Consider the following 6,000-nt stretch of genomic DNA (forward strand, 5'->3'; position numbering starts at 1 on the left):
GAGAAACCGATATAGTGTTATTTAAAGCGATAGTTCCTTCAAAAATGAAAAGTCTGGCATTATGGAGTCATTCTTCCCTAAAACTGTTTGAGTTTTTTTTTTTTTTTGTAGAACCCAAAATATGTTTTGAAGAATGTTAAAACCCGATATAGCGTTTTTTTAAAGGGATAGTTCCTTCAAAAATAAAAATCTCTCATTATGTAGTTATTCTTTACTTGTCACAAAACTGTTTGATTTTTTTTTTGTTAAACACAAAAGAAGATGTTTTGAAGAATGTTAGAGACAGCTAAACCATTATTTAAAGGGATGGTTCATGTAAAAATAAAGAATCTGACATTATTTAGTCATTCTTCACTTGTCACAAACCTGTTTGAGTTTCTTTTTTGCTTTTAAACACAAAAGAAGATGTTTTGAAGAATGTTAGCGACCGATTTAGTGTAATTCAAAGGGATAGTTCATCCAAAAATGAAAAGTCTGGCATTATGTGGTCATTCTTCCCTGAAATTCATTCTTGTGGTGAGTTTTTTTTTCTTAAACCTAAAAGAAGATGTTTTGAAGAATGTTGGAAACGGATATAGCATTATTTAAAGCGATAGTTCATGAAAATCGAAAAAATCTCACATTATGTAGTCATTCTTTACTTGTCACCAACCTGTTAGTTTATTTATTTATTTATTTATTGTTGCACATAAAAGAAGATGTTTTAAAGAATGTTAAAAACTGATATAGCATTATTTAAGAGGTACTACCATTTCCTTGCTTTACAAGGGTTTAGAACAGATGAAAAGTTCATCTATGGAGAACATTAAATCTGCTTGGGAAGAAGAATTTGCTGTAGAACAGTTTGGGAACAGTTACTTGTCGTAGTTAATTTTATACCCTGAAAATGTACCATAGTGATTAATCAAATTAAGAATATTTGGAATGCTATTGTTGTGCTAAGAAATAAATAAAATTACATCATCTGCGTATAATGCTAGTTTATTATCAGTACTTTTAGTTTTATAGCCTTTAATTCCAGTATGTGTTCTAATAGCCTCCTCTAAAGACTCAATCGCAAACGTGAACAAAAGTGGACACCCCTGCCGTGTACCTCTGCGTACCTCTGTGTAATTCAAAACAAAAACACTTTGTTTAATTTGTAAGAATTCTTGCACATGGGGCAAAAAACAGCCAACAACAGTAAATTAGGGAGAAAAAAACTATATCTAACAATGTATCAAAGCCAATGTTGTTGCTAATCGGTCACATGTCAAAGACTGTGATAAAAGAGAAACAAAATCCAGTCCACAATACTCTTTATATTGAAAATGCCTCATTTTGTGTGTTTTTTTTCACCAAATCAGTGACATCATTTATGAATTTGGCAACTAAAGAGTTAAAATCCTGTAAATTTTCTAAGCAATAGTCTCATTAGAACTGAGGTTGATTAACAGATCTATGCAAAACAATTTTAAAAAAAATTATCTGATGCATTTCTAAACCAGTTTGATTCAGTGGATGTTTTCATCCAAACATAACAAAGGGGTAGTAAATTTACCCAAAGTGTATCGCAAAGTTTTTTTTTATTATTATTCAAAGCATTTTCTCAAAATATGTGTCAAATCAAGATTGTCACAAAAAATCATTCTGCTAGCTAAAAAAAAAAAAAAACGTCATAGCCAAAATAAGCCACAAAATCACCCCAGAGTGGATGAAAACATCCCCAACAGTACATAAGGGTTAAAGGCAATCTTCTAAAGCATTTGTAGCTCCCCATGTTTTACTGTTTAGTTGTTGTTGTTGTTGTTTTTAGTTGTTTTTAAAGGGAAGCAAATACAAAGCATATGCAAGATCTATAAGTCTATTTTTTGTAAGAGAGATTAGGTTAGGAGATTAGGTAATATATGCAGTTTGTTTTGGAAACTCAAAATAATAAAACAAATATATAATATACTATACTTAAAGATGAGTAAAAATTGAGTAAATATTCGTTTTTTGGTAAACAATCACTTTAAATATATACAAATGCAGAAAAAAAAGTGCAAAAAAAGTTTGTTTTTTGTAAAAATGCAATATTTACAGTGATGAGCATATATAAGTACACCCCTCACAAATCTCTGTTGTTAGTTCATATTTTAATAGGAAGCTCTACAATACTATATTTGTGCATATCCATTAGATTAGTCAGTATTGAAGCCAAATCTGGAGCTAATCTAACAAAATAACTCACGATAACAATACAAAAACTAGTACAGCCAAATGTATATGTTATAAAGTATATATTAATATAGTTATATAATTATAATTATATATTAATATATTAAATACAAATTTAAATGAGAAATTTTACATTTTAAATTGTGTTGAAATTTTGTAGGTTGTAATTTATTTTGCAATATTTTGCTTGAATTAAATTGTATCATCTTTCTATTTCTAAAGATGCTCAGTGACTAAAATATTATTTGTAATAAATAGATCTGTTTAATAAATCTATTTTGTTTAAATGCACCAAAATACATTGCCTATATTCACTGAAAAATGGACAAAAATATTCATTTTCAATATGAGGTGCACTCAATTATGCTGAGCACCGTCCATTTTATTTTTAAGAGTTATAGTGTTAAAATCGCCTAAATTGCTTTTGATTTAATAGACAATCATTATTTTCCATTGTAAAGAGTATTACATTTGTAGAATATTTTCCATTATTTAAAAGTGCATGCTTTTTCATGAAAATAAGAACATTTAATTACATTTCACTCTGTTCCTCACATCTTCCTTTTGAGAAGAGAGATTTTTATGATACTTGTGTGCTAGTTTTTGCTGACTGACACCATATCTGCTTTCAAAATAGTATTTTTTTTAATACCCTTATTAGGCATGTGCCATTATAACATTCTGACAGTATGATAACCTTGGATAAAAATATAACAGTTTTGCAGAATTGTGATTAGTGCTCTAAAATAATAATAATAATTATTATTATTATTATTATTTATTTATATATATATATATATATATATATATATATATATATATATATATATATATATATATATATATATATATATATATATATATATATATATATATATATATATATAATGACATTTAAAGGCTTAACTAGGTTAATTAGGTGAACTAGGCAGGTTAGGGTAATTAGGCAAGTTATTGTATAATGATGGTTTGTTCTGTAGACTATCGAGAAAAAATATAGCTTAAAGGGGTTAATAATTTTGTTCCTAAAAAAGTGTTTAAAAATTTAAAACTGCTTTTATTCTAGCCAAAATAAAACAAATAAGACTTTCTCCAAAAGAAAAAATATTATCAGACATGCTGTGAGAATTTCCTTGCTCTGTTAAACATCATTTGGAAAATATTTAAAAAAGAAAAAAAATTGGAATATTTGAATATATATATATATATATATATATATATATATATATATATATATATATATATATATATATATATATATATTTATTTATTTATATATATATATATATATATATATATATATATATATATATATATATAATTTTATTTTTATTTTTTTTTAATTGTCTGGGTTGAAAACAAAAACTTTTTCCCCCTATTCCCCTATTTTGGAGCAGTAAATAAGCCAGGCTATATAATTCAAATGAATTATTGACTTCTGCTGTCTTCATTTGTTTCAAAAACACAGATTTCCTAACAATTTAAAAGCATCTTTAAAGATATTTTCTACTGGAGATACTGTTGTTCTAAAAAAAACAAAAAAATGTAAATAAAAAAATCTTACACACACCCTATAGGAACGGTATTACAGAAAATGTTGGCGGTTTTAAATCCTTGACTATTCCAAACCGTGGTATACCTTGAAAACGGTTATCATCCTTATATCCTTTTACATCACTAATGCACTAAAAGAGGAGGAAAAACACTGTGCTAAACATCTGTTGTGTTGCACAGAACGAAAACAAACCTGCATGGATTTGGAACAACATGAGGTAAATGACGAAATTTTAGTCAACGATTTCTTTAGGTATACAGCGCTGGCAGAGATGTTGAATGCAAGTAGGTCAAGAAAGAATCTGCCACACGGTTTAGTTATCAGATCTCTCTCTCTTTGTCTGCTACACCTCTGACTTTACTGTCAAACACAGCGCTTTTCATTTTGACAGCTTTGAGACCTTATTCCCCCCTTTTTTTCTTGAGGGCCGGCAGTGGGCAGGATCAGTAAACTGAGCTGGCGTAAATGTTTTTCCCCAAAGTTTAACTCTGCAGTTCATCTGTGACCTCAGGGAAACCAGAGAGGGGCTTCGCTGCAATAAAATCACAGGAATCCACACAAACACACACTCAAACGTGTGTGTGCCACGTCCATCAGGGGAAGCAGAAATCTCGCCGGTGTCACGCATACCTAAGAAGACTCGTGAAGAGTTGCTTTGCTTGGCATCGCTCATGGACCGGGAACGAAACACAGTTTGGAGCGCTCTGTTAAATTACCAGCAAAAAAAAAAAGAGAGGGAGAGAGAGTTTTGACTCACTGCTCACCTGTTAGAGAGTATGAGCAGTGCACAGAGCCCTCAATGCTCTTTAATCAATATAATCTGATTAATCATAATACAAAATCACAATCAATTAACACCTAGACAGTGTGCTAATTTAAAAACAATCACCACTCAGTGCTTTATTAATAAGGAGCATGCATCTTTTTAAATGAAGCTATTAATTGCATTTGAAAATCATTCACATAAATCACTGACACTATAATCAGACCACAATACTCTCATAGTAAAGTGTAAACACGTTTCCTAACAATTGAAGCGGCCATTATCACTCTATAATTGGTTTACTGTAGAAACAATCACTAGTGAATGTGTTTTGATGGGAAACTATTAGCTAAAAAATAACATTTAAGACATCATTAGAGGGGTTGTTCACCTAAAAATGACAATTTACTAACTTTACACTCTCCCTCAAGTGCTTATAAACCACTTTATGGGTTTATTTATACTCTTAAACACAATAGAAGATATTTTGAAGAAAGCTTAAAAGCTTGTAACACTTGATATCAGTATAAATAACAAATACTGTGAATTTTAATGGTTTTTTGCATTCTACAAAATATCTTCTTTTGTGTCCAATAGAAAAAAAATGAGACTCAAACGAGATTTTAGAACAAGGGAAAGTAAATGATGATAAATTATATTTTTAGGTGAACTATCCCTTTAAATCAACGTAATTAGTAGCTAATTAGTCGGGTAAACTGGTTGTGAGTCGCCAAAGCTCTCATTCCCACCACTAACCAGCAACATGCACGTCATAAATATGTTATTCCATACATATCTCCATTTATTAATACAAAACACGTGATGTGGATAAGCCTAAACTGTGTGTGGGAACTCACCTGAATTTCTGAATCCCGCCAAAGCTCATTCAGGCGCAGATGTGCGTGAAATAAATCCAGATCGCTCGTGATTTAGTCCTGTTGTCTGCTGGTGAATGTAACTCACAGACAGAGCAGCGGTCAGTTCCGTTCATGAGACAGAAACACACTGACACGCGCGCACACACACGAGAGAGAGAGAGAGAGAGAGAGAGAGAGAGAGAGAGAGAGAGAGGAGGGGTGACAGAGAGCGAGCCAAGGTGAGAAACTCTACTGAGCCCCCCTTTCACACACACACACACACACACACACACACACACACACAAACTGCATTAGCGAGAAAGGCTCTGTTTCAAATCCTAGTGAGCCGCCTATCTAGACAGCATTTTAGGGCATCGTACTGGCACGCGTCTTTTTGGGGGGAATCATAGAATCTTGCAACATTTTCAAAAATCTTTATGCTTAACTTTTGATTAGAAAATTGTATTTTTAGGATAGTTGATGTGTTTTTTTGTTGTTGTTTGTTTATTGTTATTTTATTGTGTAATGTAAACGCACTGAAAAAAAATTAATTGGATTTACTAATTTTTTTTTTTTTTAAAGTTAGACTAAGTGGTTGCAAATAATTTATACAGGCTGAATTTAAA

At 30.8% G+C, this 6,000-nt stretch overlaps 1 protein-coding gene across 4 annotated transcripts in view; it reads right to left on the reverse strand.

Moving 5' to 3' along the window:
* ntn2 (netrin 2) overlaps positions 1-5,524 on the reverse strand; it is a 70,274-nt gene extending 64,750 nt beyond the window's left edge. For 2 of the 4 annotated variants that reach the window (NM_001037415.2, NM_001423754.1), the window contains exon 1: positions 5,375-5,498. The gene's annotated coding sequence lies outside the window, so the exon portion shown is untranslated. Of the gene's footprint in view, positions 1-5,374 lie in introns of all 4 variants that reach the window. The other 2 variants (XM_068217114.2, XM_068217113.2) reach the window with 1 other exon arrangement.
* Between the last annotated feature and the right edge of the window lie 476 nt (positions 5,525-6,000).

The sequence above is a fragment of the Danio rerio genome, chromosome 24 (genome assembly GCF_049306965.1).
Source record: "Danio rerio strain Tuebingen ecotype United States chromosome 24, GRCz12tu, whole genome shotgun sequence".
Classification (NCBI taxonomy): domain Eukaryota; kingdom Metazoa; phylum Chordata; class Actinopteri; order Cypriniformes; family Danionidae; genus Danio; species Danio rerio.